Source organism: Apis florea, unplaced genomic scaffold, assembly GCF_048593485.1.
Source record: "Apis florea isolate Af1SG1 unplaced genomic scaffold, ASM4859348v1 contig_2272_pilon, whole genome shotgun sequence".
In the NCBI taxonomy this organism is placed as follows: Eukaryota; Metazoa; Arthropoda; class Insecta; order Hymenoptera; family Apidae; genus Apis; species Apis florea.
The window spans coordinates 6,979,968-6,994,013 of record NW_028256549.1 but is presented as its reverse complement, the minus strand read 5'-3'; the positions used below and the strand labels follow the sequence as shown (position 1 = coordinate 6,994,013).

Sequence of the window (14,046 nt, the reverse complement as noted above, 5' to 3'; positions counted from 1 at the left end):
TAACTATTATTAAGAATTTAGTGAATGATTTATTATTTTAGCATAGATACGAAGTTGCATCATCTTATTGATTTTAATACGTCGATGCACTCTGTAGTTACTATATGTACATGCGCTGAAAGGATTGCGAAAATAAGTGTTCTACTAAAAACTTGAATACATATTTGCTATGTTATGATATAAAAATTTGCAAAACTATTTTTACTCGTATTTTTTACTAATAAAATTATTTTTAAATCAAATATTCATTTTGTATTATATGAAAGGAAAGTAAACAATTTTCTATTAAATAAAAATTTAGTATTTCTATTTCTATAAATAAACTTTTTTAAATCATGAATTTTCTAATTTGAATTATCTTGATATTAATTTACTTATTAATTTACAGCGATTCAAATTATTCAAAATTTTGCCCCTGATTTTCATTATTGTAATAAATATGCAACGAATCTATTAATTTATTACTATAAAATTTATTGACACTATTATTAAAATTTTTGAAATGTATTTTCCCTTTATATTTTTCTTTTCTTTTTGCGTTTCTTCTTTCGTTCTCTTTTTACAAATATTTTTCTCGTTCATTTTTTCTTTATATTTTTAATCTTTACTTCTGTATTTTTGTTTTTTTCCTTTCATTACATTTCGAAACAATCCCCTTTCCTATTTTTCTTTCTTTCTATTTTCTACTTCATAATAGCGGCAAAAATTCACAAAAATTCAACATTTGCACATCTAATACGATATGACATCAATTGCAGACATTTGAAAACAAAATTAATCATTTAAAATAGTAATTACCAAGTTTTTTTGCATTTTTGGTTGTTATTCTCTTTCATGTTTTTCGCTAAACATGATTCATTATCGACTAATTAGCAAGTCGCTTATCGATTCACGTGTCACGAAAGGTCGTGACTAATTTTGTAAAAACTGGTCCATACTTTTTTAAACTTCCTTATCGATCGTTTAATTTATGAACATCGCAAATTTGGTTAATTAAGATAGACAATCGTACTTCAGATAATCGCGATGTTGCGAAAGAATTTTTGTCGTTTAATAGTAATTAGTTGTGAAACAACTTGTTGACAGTCTACGGATTAAAAATTAGATTAAAAGTGGCGTGTTTCATACCATTTCCGATTCTTAATTAAAAATTTTATTATTAATATTGATTAAATTTATACACCTGGATATGTTAGTTAAATATCTTATTCGCGATTGATCATTTCGAATATAATCTTTGCACTTTAAAAGGATTTAATAATTTAACCTGAAAAGAATTTTTAAAAATCTAAAAACCTTAGAAATTTAACATATATATATAACGATATGAAGATGTTAAAAAAAAAAACTGAAAACAATAAAAATTTAAAGATTTAAAAATGTTTAAAAGCAAAAGAATTAGAAAAAAAAAATGAAAATGATAGATGCAGAAATAAAAAAGAACTAAAAAATGTGATGAAATTTAATAATTCTTAATATATTAAAAAGATTATCATGGTAAAATTTAAATAATTATAATAATTAGATTAATCTATTCTTGAAAGCTAAACAAAATAAAAATATACTACAGAATTTCTAAAAATTTAAAAAATAAATAACAAAATATTTAAGGAATATTAAGAAAATCTAAAAGAAAATCCAAAAATAAAATCCTAAAATAAATATCTTTCTCCAAATCAAATTTCAATTTACCAATTTATGATATAATCATTGAATTATAAATTCAAGATATACAATACAATCATCCTTTTTACTTACTGGTCACAAATTAAGAAATTTCATTGCACGTCATCGATAATTCGTATAACAATTTTTTTTTTTTTTTTTTGCTTATTTTTTTAGATTTTTCTTTTCAGCTTTGGTTAAATACGCATGATTATTGAACCGTATACACGGATAAAGCGTAAAACAATCGCTGAAGTTTCTTCCCTATTTTTGCGCGTGGAAGGCAATCATCGTTCTACAAAATTGCGACACTTTCGTTCGAAACTTTCTCATATAAAATAAACTTTGCTTTTGATCGTCGCTGTTCAATTGTGTTTGTCCTGTTCATATTTTATGTAACAAGTTTTTTGATTGTTTTTTTATGCGTCTGACAATGTGTCTTTTGTTTTTCGTTCGTGGAAACGAATTATTTTGAAATAGAATATTTGACAAATGTGCAGAATAATTTGTTGTATTGAATAACAATTCAAATGGAAAATTTGTGGGAATTGGACTCGATTTGAGAGTGAATATTGTTATGAATGGTTATTTGGAGAAAATATTTTAATATTACAATGAAGTATTGTATATTGTATATTTTATTTAAAATATTCGTTATTCAAATGAAAAATTTAAAGAAGTTAAATGCTTAAAATTTAAAAATTCTAGAAAAAATTAAAAATCTTAAAGAAAAGTTAAAAAATTTTAAAAATCTGCTTAAGAAATTAAAAAAGCTAGAAAACAAAGCTAGAAGATTAAAAAAAGATTAAAGAAACTAAAGAATTTCACAAATATTAAAAAAAAAAACTTAAAAATCTGTCTTTGTCTCTATTCCTCTTTCTTTTTTCTTTCTTTCTTTCTCTTTAAAAAATCAATTTTCTTTCTCAAATATATGCGTATTACAATAGATTAGAATATAAATTTAAGGAGAGAAACAGCAAAGCACAAATAATTAAGAAATCGAAATATCGAAACATTTAAAAATAGCCCCAGAAAGATTAATCAAATATAAAAATTCGTCGATACCAAATTCTTTATCGATATAAAACCGTCTAATTCGAGAATCGTCGCGTAGAAAATTTATCGCAGGTCGTTTCTAGGTTAAGAGAAATCGCGCGCAATCCGGTTAGAATTTAACTCTTCGTCGTCATGCGAAGACAATGATTTATTATCGTTCGTGAGATTAAATTGAACCACGGCTAATGTGATTATATTTGTCTCTTTAATTCGATTAAAAATCTTAAACAACATTATGATAATTAGGCGTCTATATTTTTTTTTTTTTTTTTTTGATCAGAACTAAGCAGAAATGATTTTTGAATATTGAAAAAGAATATTTCTATATTTCTGTATTTTATTAATTATAAAATTTATATTGAAAATATTTATATTACGTTTAATTATTTTCATATTTCTTTGAAATATAATACTAATGCTAGCTTATATAATTATTATTTTAAAATTAATATTTTATTTATACATTATAAGAAAATAATACATCATATAAACGATTAATTTTAACATTATTACAATATAATACACGTTCAAGTCACACTATTATATATAAGATAAAATTTAAGAAATATTTATTTTGTATATTGAGAAATAAAAAATAGAATATAGTCACTTTCGACGTTTATTTTAATGGAAAATAAATATTTTATTTATCAAATCTGAGTATAAATAATATTTGTCTATCATTTAGACATTGAATGAAGTAGTATCTTCAAGTAGTATTTCCTTATGAAGATATTTCAATTTTTTAGTATTTTTTGTTTTGATTTATCTCATATTTTCTCCAGCACTGATTTCACGTTTCTATTATTATACTGAAAAATATTAGATCAAAATACCGTTTCTTCGATAAACGGTGTATCTGATGAAATTCTGGGAATTAATTATCGATGCTTTTTTCTATTGCTAAAAATAATGATATTTAGGTAATTTTAGTTTTACATCTCATCCTGTATAATTGTGATTTGTCTTATGACAATTATAAAATTCTTTTCTGAAAATTTTCGAGTTTAAGCAGTGAAGAAAATTAAGAAAAAAATTGGGAATAGAGATATTGATCTTTTTGCTTAAAATTCAGGCTTAATGATTTTAAATTTTATTACATTTCGTCAAAATTTTAAATTTTATATTTCCAAAATTTAAAACTCAAAATTTAAAATAATAAAATTTCTTTTTCAAATTTTATAAAAATTTAAAATAATATTTTTTCTTGTTCTAAAAATGATTTAATTTATACTTGAAAATCTCAGTAATAATATCTAATTAAATCTAAAAATACTCTTTAAAATATTTCTTATATCGTATAACATTTTCACTGTGATGTATGTATGCGCATTATGAAAATTTGAAAATATTATTCGATATTCGACACAAGCAAGATTCTTTAATGAAATTCTTTCCAATCTTTTCGATAGACAAGTTTTCTCATTAAGAGTTTTCGAAACTTTTTCACGGCGATAAACATGCTTTCCGAATCGATGAGGAAATTTGTCGAGTGGAAATGATTTGCAATTGTTTGCGTACAGGCGACACACAGGTAACAGCGCAACGAATAAGGCTTCCGGTACTTGGGGGGCACACTGAAATCGATATTCGTCGCGAATGGTTAACTGCGTATGCGAAATGTTCGCACGAAATGCACTCTGGAACCGGGTCGAAAATTACTGACACGAAACGGTCGACCTATGTCGATGTTAGATAAACACGTCGGAAGGAAGAAGTTCTACGATTTAATTTGTACCGCGTAATCTGATGTTTTCTGACGTATAAAAATTATATTTTTCACGAATGTGCGTGTACATAATATTGTAACATCGCGTATTTATACTATGGATTATATAAAAATAACGAATTAATTTATTTTTGATCAAAATTCGTGTTTTTATTCCAATTCAAACTGTTCGATTTGTTAAACTTGTTATTATAAATTGAATATGAAATATTCGAGCTTTGATATAATTTTTTGCAAATGTGAACCGAAACGAAATTCTCATCTCTTTTCAGGGAAAAGAAGTTTTCAGCGTTCAAAGATTCATCAGACGTCGAAGCACTTTCAGGGTTATTTCGTGTGTGAGAAAGTTAAACTGAAACGTGAGAATTACACTTTCACCTTGGTATCTTCTTTTTATTTATAGGAACGTTTAGAACATTTATATTGTAGATTTTTCTTGACAGGATTGCAATTATTCTTTTTTCAAACTATATTAAAATTTAAAATTCAAAACATTGAACAATTCTTTTCAATTCTTTTTATTAAATTTTTGGGAAACCATTTGAAACTTCAATCGATATTCGTTTAATTTTATTATACATAAATTTTAAAAATTCCAAATTTTTCCAAAATTTTTTAAAATTTAATCAATCTCTCCTATAGAAATTGAATAAAATCCACGAAATTTAAAAAAAAGAAAAATTCAAATTCATTTATCGTATATTACGAAAGTTGGAACGTTTTTTTAATATCCATCTAAAATCTAGAATATTCATTGAAGTGCGTCATTTCATAGATATCCATAGTGTTATTTAGAAAACAATATGCCACGCGACCAATCTGTGCTCGCCGTATCCCGCGCATCGAAAAGCAATCGTGGCTGTACGGCGCCTAAGTATCATCATTTTTTTCTATCGCTCAAAGCGATAACGTGTCGCCAATGATAACAGTCATCTTAGCCTAACCTCGGACGAATAAATGCCGGGACTTTGCGCCCGAGTAGCGCACAATCCACGCAATCGTTTCACAAATTCACGCTTCTTACACGCTCCTCTATCTACTTTTGTCACTACTTCGTCAATCCAGACGAATATAACCGGTTCATTCACCATGAACCGGAGCTTTGAACCTGGAATCCGAATATAAACCAATCTTTGATAGCCTGATAAATCGATTCATCGATTGTATTCTCAAAATTTTACCGAAGTTAGCCATGCCACGAGTAAATGATTTAATTGAATTGAAATTGAACTGGAACAGTTTTTAATAGAATTGGAATAGTATTGGATTATTAGTGGAAGTAAGGATTCAAGAAACTGATGAATTTTTGGAAGAAGATTCTGTGAAAATTCTGTGAGTTTTTAAGTTGAAAGAAAATCTATAAGTATTGACTAGTTCATGTGGTATATTTTTGTTGAAAAATGTGATTAATAAGGATTTTGCCAAATGATGTTTCGTTATGGGTGGATTGATTAAACACAGTGAATTTAAGTTTGATTATCAATTAACCAAATTGTGTTTTTTCTATAAATTGAATTTTTGGAATGTTGTTGAAATATTGAACAGTGTTGTTTGACTGAAGAACTGAAGAAATTTTTTGAAGAAAAAGACTGTTTAAATTATCATTGATGAATATTGGAAGATCTTTGAAGATTTTTAGATTTTTAGATTCTGTTCTTGTGAAAAATAAGATTGGACACAATGAATTTAAATCCAATTTTGGAATATTGTTGGTTAGTGTTTTTTAAATAAACTAGAGGAATTTCAAAAAATATCTTAATATTACTTGAATAGTGATTTTGTAAAATTATTTGTCATTGATTGAATTATTTGATAAAAGCTAAAAAGCTTTTGAAGATTCTGAGAAAACTTTATTGAAGAATTTTATTAATTTGTAAATGATGAATTTCGTTTGAGAGTGCAACTGATTGAAATTGTTTACAGAAACTTGAAACTGCTGTTGTAAGCAATTTTTTTCAAAGTATTAACAAATTTTTATAAATGGAGAACTAAGAGTTAAAAAATAATGATATTAAATTAAAATCTCCTTAAGCAGATCTGTTACAAGTATAAGTGCAATTTTTCCACAAGTATAATATATATATATATATATATATCTATCTAATTACAAACAATAATAAAATTAAGCCAATGATAAAAATTATTTATATCCAAATATATTAATATAATTATAGAGAGAAAAGTGAAAAATTCTATTAAAAATCAGAACAAAATGTTTTCAACATATTAATAATCAATAATTTTGTCCATTAACATATTATAAAATACATAAAGACTGATTAAAAGTATCCACACCGAAGGCAGAAAGTATTCAAATTCTTCGTATAAATTCATTCAGAGTATTTTTATTGGAAATTAAAATACCGAAAAAGTATTAGAACGCATCGTAGTATTATTTAATTTGGTTCATCGACAATGTTGGATCGTAATGTGGTGATGGTTCTTCGAACCAGGCATGAGAGAACCGAGAGACGCTTGAGGCACAAAAAGGAGGCGAATCCACCCCCCATGGAGCCACCTCCGCAACTGCTGAATAATAATTATCTGTACATCGATTTAAACATGAACTTTAGTGAGAATACTAAGCAACAGACTGCCAAAACAAGAAAGGTAGGCTTTTTTTTTTGATTTTTGATATTTTTTTTCTTTATGTTTTTTTTTTTTTTTTTTTTGGTTAACTTAATTTTCTGGAAACTATTCAAAAATAATAGGAATTGGAAAGGAAAATTTATATTTTTAATTAAATATTACTTGTGTGTCTATTTATTTAATGTGTGTATTTTTTTATAAAGAAATTGAGATATTTTTAATTTTTTTTAAATTAATATTTAATATTTTTTGTGCAAAATCACATTATATTTGATAAAGGGGAAATAATTTAAATTTTGTGTCTTTGATTAACACGAAAAGAATATTTTTACTATCTTTTTCTCGTTAATTCATAATTACAATGTCTTATCTATTAAACAACCAACGAAATAAATAAAGAGATCGATAATAAATTTAAATTAAATTGTATTTTCCTTGCCTTTCATCGTGTAATAAATCTCAATAAATAATAAACTTTATCATAAATCATCACTTGTACAGAAATATGAATGATTTCATATAAGTTTTACCATTGATGAACGTCAAAGTTTATTGCAGTTTATTAATCATCGAGCATAATTTTAATTTTACGTTACATCTGTTTTTTTTTTTTTTTTTTACATAAACTATTATATATTGTACTTGGATCAAATCATTTATGCAAGATTAAATGCAATTTGTAATTTTAATATTAGAATATTACTGATTTGTAAATCAAATAATTAAAAAAAAATAATTGCGAAATTCATTTTATATTATAATTCCTTTGACAAGTTTTATTTTTAGCTTTAATAATTTAAGAATCAATTCTTAAATTATGATATTCTTTGATAATTGATGATCATATTATTTATAGCGTGTAAATATATTATATATAATTTACTCCTGAAACTATCGTGAGTTAAAAAGAAAAGAAGAATGGCTATAACAATAATTCTTTGATCTCACAATTAACGAGATGCATACGAAACGATGCGTGAGAATATGCGAATCATAGTTACGTTTTCCAGGGCCGAATTATTGCACTTTCTCTCAATTTACTATCATCGTGTGAGAATCTTTTTCGATAGAACAGAACGAAAATAATTAGATTTAGAGGCACAAAAACACCGGAAACGGTATAACTCATTCTGCGACCAGTATCATTTGACATTTGTTTCCGGTATATCATTTCTCCTTTTTTATCTATAATTAGAGACTCTTACACATTTATCTCTGTCATTATTTGTTACAATGTAAGATCAGGAAGAAACTTTTCATTTTCTTGTTCATGGAAATAAAACAATTTGTAAACGAAGAAAATATAGAATTGAATTTTCTTAAATTTTACGTATAATTTATTCACATATTATTAATCGAGATATCAAATTAATGTTCCTATTAAAATTATCATTGATAGTTATAAATAAAACAAATAAAATTTCTATCTTGAATCAAGTTTATAAAATTATTTTTTATATCTTATAATATTAACATAAATAGTTTTACATATTCAAAATGAAATATTCATATAATTTTATTTTATATTGTTAGATTTTAATTTTACTTATGTTGTTAAAAATAATCAAGTTTTTCTTTACAATTTCAAATCAGATTTTTTTTGTCCACGAATTGATGATATTTTATAAGGGTGCGTGAAGAAAATGGCAGGTACCTAGTGAGGTAGAATAATAAGACAGAACTTGTAAGACGTCTCGTCAGTCAACAGCCTCAGATATTCATGGGATTCTCCCCTTCGTAAAAGATATACGTCGCTCATAATTTGCCTTACTGTTTTACTCAATATTTTATCCAAGCTTTCACCGCAAACAATCTTTCCTGAACTGTTGTCGAATCGCTATTGTTAACGAGAGTGTTTTCATAATTATATATAGCGCGAAGAAATGTAGAAAATTTTGATAAATTAAATATTTATTTAATTTAATATAATTAAATCGACTCGATTTTCTTCTCTTTTTCGTTAATTTAGTTAACGATATATTATAGTTTAATATATGATAAAAAATATTATCATTTATTATAATATATATAATAATTATCATAATAAGGAAATTTTCTTCACACTTTTATCACACTTTTGAAAGATTATTGACATCAGATTGTAATTGATAATATATATATATATATTAATTTGAAATAATATATAAATTATATTTATATGTGTATTGTGAAAATCGTGATCAACGAAATCTCGAAAATCTTTTTTTAATTTTATTTACTACTTTTTTCTATTTGATAAAATTATCTGAAAGTTATATAATACTCTTTACTACTTAGATATGTATAACCGTATTAAAGTTATATATATGAAATACTACATAAATAAAATTTCAAATAAACAATCTTTTTTTTCAATTCAATTTTTTTTTGTTTTTGTTCTTGTATTCTATGGTTTGAAGCTCTTTTTACTAATCTAAATAAAATACTATTAAATAATTATTATCATTAATATTTGCAACGTTAAATCATAAAAGGTGATAGTTTTTTCCTGTCATAATTGACACAATTTTTTTAATTTTTATAAAAAATAGAAATTACTATTATCCTTTAAATACTTATATATATATATATTAAAAATAATAATTATTATTTTCTTTTCAACATATTTACAATTATTGAGAGACAATTATATAAAAGAACTTATTCATTTTTATAAAAAATAAAGATTATTTTTTTATCAAAAAGAAATCACAGTAAAATGTCTGTGATTGTGCATTTTATTAGAAAAAAATATTTAAACGAAATATTTGCTACAATTTGTATATTTGTACAATATATTTATATACAATATACAATACAATATATTTATTATATTTACTCTTTTCATAAAAATTTCCATGAATCACGTGTCCTTCGAATTGTTTGATCTCTCTACTAGGATTTCGCCTTTTTTTCATCCTCTAGAATGTTACGTACGACGCATTCTAATGCATATGACATACTAAATAAATCCACAATATATAGGTACTATTACAAGTGTTAATCCAAGTGTAATTCGTGATTACACTATTCTTTATTCTAAAAATATTTTCTAGCATTTTTTTATAATGTATAAAAGTGTAATAAACCAGTATTCTTAACTAGTATAAAATGAATAATGAATAAATAAAATAATAAGAAATTTCAAACTCAATATTTTCGATAATAAATTTACTATTATTATTCGAATTGATAAAAAAATGAGATTTTTATTATTTATTGTCAATAATATTTATATTCTCTAATGATTAAAATATTTATATTAAAAATTGTTAGCAGAAGTTTATAAAAAATGACATAACAGTTTCTATACGTAAAATTTTTTTAATGAAGAAGATTTTAAAATTAATATTTATTTCTTCTTTTTTTTTTTCATATACGAAATTTACAGTTCAATGAAAAATTGTATAGCTATTACTTATAATTTGTAAGAATGATAAAGTAGGTTTCGAAGAATGCAATTTTAATTATTATAGGTTAGAATATGCCGATGCAGTGATTTCAGGTATATTATAAGTTCTATGTTTCGTGAAACTTGAAAAACTGGATCAAAGATTTTTTTAGGTCAAGGTTTCAAAGCTAGTAATTTATAGAAATTTATTCGACGAAAAAAAAAATCAATGAACAGTCTTATAGTCTTATTTTATTCGCAATTTAACCTCAAAATTTTTTAAATCAGACAAAGTCTTACATTATAGTAAAAAATTTATTTAAATTTGAACTTAAAATTTTAATATTATATATTTTCTTTAATTATATAAAAATAAACATTAAAAAATTATTATTTTTTATTAAATTATTTTATTATTTTTTATTAAATTAATTCGTTTTAAAATCTCATCAATGACATAATAATATTATATTTGAGAGAATATTAGATTAAAATTTATATTAAATATACTATAAAATCCTGATGAATTTTAGATTTTGTGGATTAAAAAGTTACATTAAATAGTTACGAACAATTTCACGCAGAGAAAGAGAAACACATTTTCTCGGACTATGAATAGAAATTCATAATTAAACCAGCCTACTAATTAACATTTTCAAGGACGAAACGCTTCTTCTGTTCGACATAACGTGACGAATTAATGAGGCGTACGATAATCACCATGATCTATTGATCGTTCTTTCTCCAGAAGTCGTTTATTCATTTCACGCACTATGACTACGAAACCTTCTTTGTCGACAATAGATAGCAATCAAAAATAATTCTAGATCAACGTTCGCGATATCTATTTCTATTAATATCTCGTGATTCACCGATTTCGATAAAATAATAAATTTTAGTTCGATAAACGTAAAATGATGCATAACAATTTTATTGGTTAAAATATATCATAATAAATATCTGAAATATTTTATTAATAGAGAAATGATTTTTATTTTGAAAAAAAGATTCTGCGATAATAATTTCATTCGATTAATTTCATTTCAATGTTATTTTATTCTAAAATTGAAATATAGTTGGAAGAAATACCAATGAAAATATAATTTTATTTTATTTTTTTTTTCTTTATAACGAAATCAACTCAACGTGAACGCAAATCCGCATGCAAAAAGACAGAGAGAAACATGAGTTTTTCATTCCCTAAGGGGTAAAAAGACCTGTTGACGATTCACCAATAGTGTAAAAATAATCTTATTTCTATGTAAAAACAACAGATTCTTTCGTCATCATAGACAAGTTAATTAATCAAATCGATAAGTCATGCCAACTACAAAGATGCATAATGTGCAAATTTAATTACGTAATAATGATTATAACGTGTACAATGGAAAGAAACATAGCAAATTAAGATATTAATGAAATTCAAAATGAATTTGATTTCAATTGTAAAATACTGGATATGGATTTTTTGAATTTTTATAGAGAATCATGTTTGTTTCTTAAGAGAAGAAAGTTTGCTCTCTTCTCTTAAAGAGAAAGATTAAATTTAAGAGGAAATAAAAAATCTTTTATGATTATTAAAATAAATTATAAAATAATTTCTTATATATATAATAAATTCATTATATTATTAATAATTTTTTACTTTAATTGCACGTTTCAATACTACTTTCTCGGCTACTATTTTTCTTAGAAATCAATAGTGTGATAATCTATTACATTGCGTGATAGGAGAAAAAAAGATTGATATAGTAAAAAAGAAAAGAAAGAAATAATAATAAAAATTTTATTTGCAAATAAATTTCCATTATATTTATTTCAATTACAACAGAAATATAGAAGAATAATTTTTTGATTTATAGAAAAATTTATTAATTTTAGCAATATGATTTTTGGAAAAAATTTTAAATTATATATATATATAACTATACTAAAGAAATTTCTATTACTACTATACTAAAAAAATTCATATGAAATAAAAAATATAATACGTATATAAATTTCATAAAATATACAAAAGAATTCATCTTTAATACTAAAACAAAGTAAAACGTTTAAATCATAATAAATAAATTTATAATATAAAATTAGATTTAATCTATATATAATAATATTAATTAGATCTATTAAATAATATGAAATTAAATATTTACATATATCCACTAATGTATCAATTGTATAAAAATTTAAATCATAGCCATAATAAAAAAAATTTAATTATTGCCAAAGAATTTCATCTTTTTTCAAACGATAAATGAATTTTAATTGACTCTTGTTATCTAATCAATCAAAAAATAATGATAAAACTCGTAAAAGATAGAAATCGTGTTTATTGAAATCGTTTAGAAACTAGTATCTTACATAAAGCACCCCTCGAGGACAGCAACATTGCAACGTGGAGTGATAGTCGTCGAGATCGTCCTTAAAAATAAAGTGATCATCATTGTTTCATCTTCTCAATTTTTATTTTCTCATAGATCAAATGAGCATTAGTAATTGGTAAGATTAATTATGTTTTGTAATTTGAACAAGATTTCCTTGCTTGAATCTACTTTATACTTACCTTTGTTTGAAATAATATGATTGCAATATTTTTTGAAATTATTATATAATTTCTTAGCTCTTTAATTGTATAACATGTAATTATTATTTACATATTTGCAAATAAAGCGCATGATTTTTAAAAGACTTAACAACATTTCATTTGTAATTTTGAAAATGAGAAATATAATTTTTTTTTTAATTTATTTTATTCATCTAGTAATATCATTTATTTAAAATTTCTGATTTTAATTTCAAACTAATTTTTGGAATACATATTAGCATATTATTGAATAACGTTTGATATTAGATATGATTAAGAAAAAATAATTGGGAATTTTTTATAAGAAAGATTGATATATATGATCAAAAGAATATATTTTGAAGATATATATGATCAAAAGAAGATATTTTGATAAGTCTAATATCAATACTTATTATTTTTTTATCATTATTAAAAAGGCAATAATGATATGATATTAAAGATAATTTAAACATTGTAAATGTGATGTATTTAATGTAATAAATCCCATTATATTCTATCTTGGTATCAAATATCTTACAATGTATTTTATTATTGGAAAATTGATATTTTTTCTTGTTGTTAGTTCTTGATTATTATATAATTAAAATATTAATATATTTTTAGCATTCAGATATCAAATTCAGCTAGATCAGATCGTAGATTTTAAAGATATTATTTGAATTGCTTACAAGTTATTCAATACCTTACGATCAATCTGACTCATATTTTCTTCATATTCTTTCTATTTTAATTCATTTATTCAAAACAATCGTAATCATACTTTATATTTATCTTAATATAATTATGTATAAGAGAATAAAATCGAAAATGTTGTGTGTGTGTATGTGTATGCACGCGTGCGCGTGCGTGAGAGAGAGAGAGAGAGAGAGAGAGAGAGAGAGAGAGAGAGAGAGAAAGAGAGAAAGAGAAAGAAAAAGAAAGAGCAAAGTAAAGAACAAAATGTTTTAATTTTAATTTAAAAACATCATCTCTCTCGATATCTCCTAAAAAATCCAATTTCTTCAATACATTTTCAATACAATCATGTAACAATTTAGTTCTATACTTTCT

The 14,046-nt window shown here is 23.8% G+C and overlaps 1 protein-coding gene across 1 annotated transcript in view; it reads left to right on the top strand.

Annotated features, from left to right (window-relative positions):
* Nucleotides 1–14,046, top strand: part of LOC100867452 (protein brown) — a 55,185-nt gene that overhangs the window by 9,852 nt on the left and 31,287 nt on the right. The window lies entirely within an intron of this gene.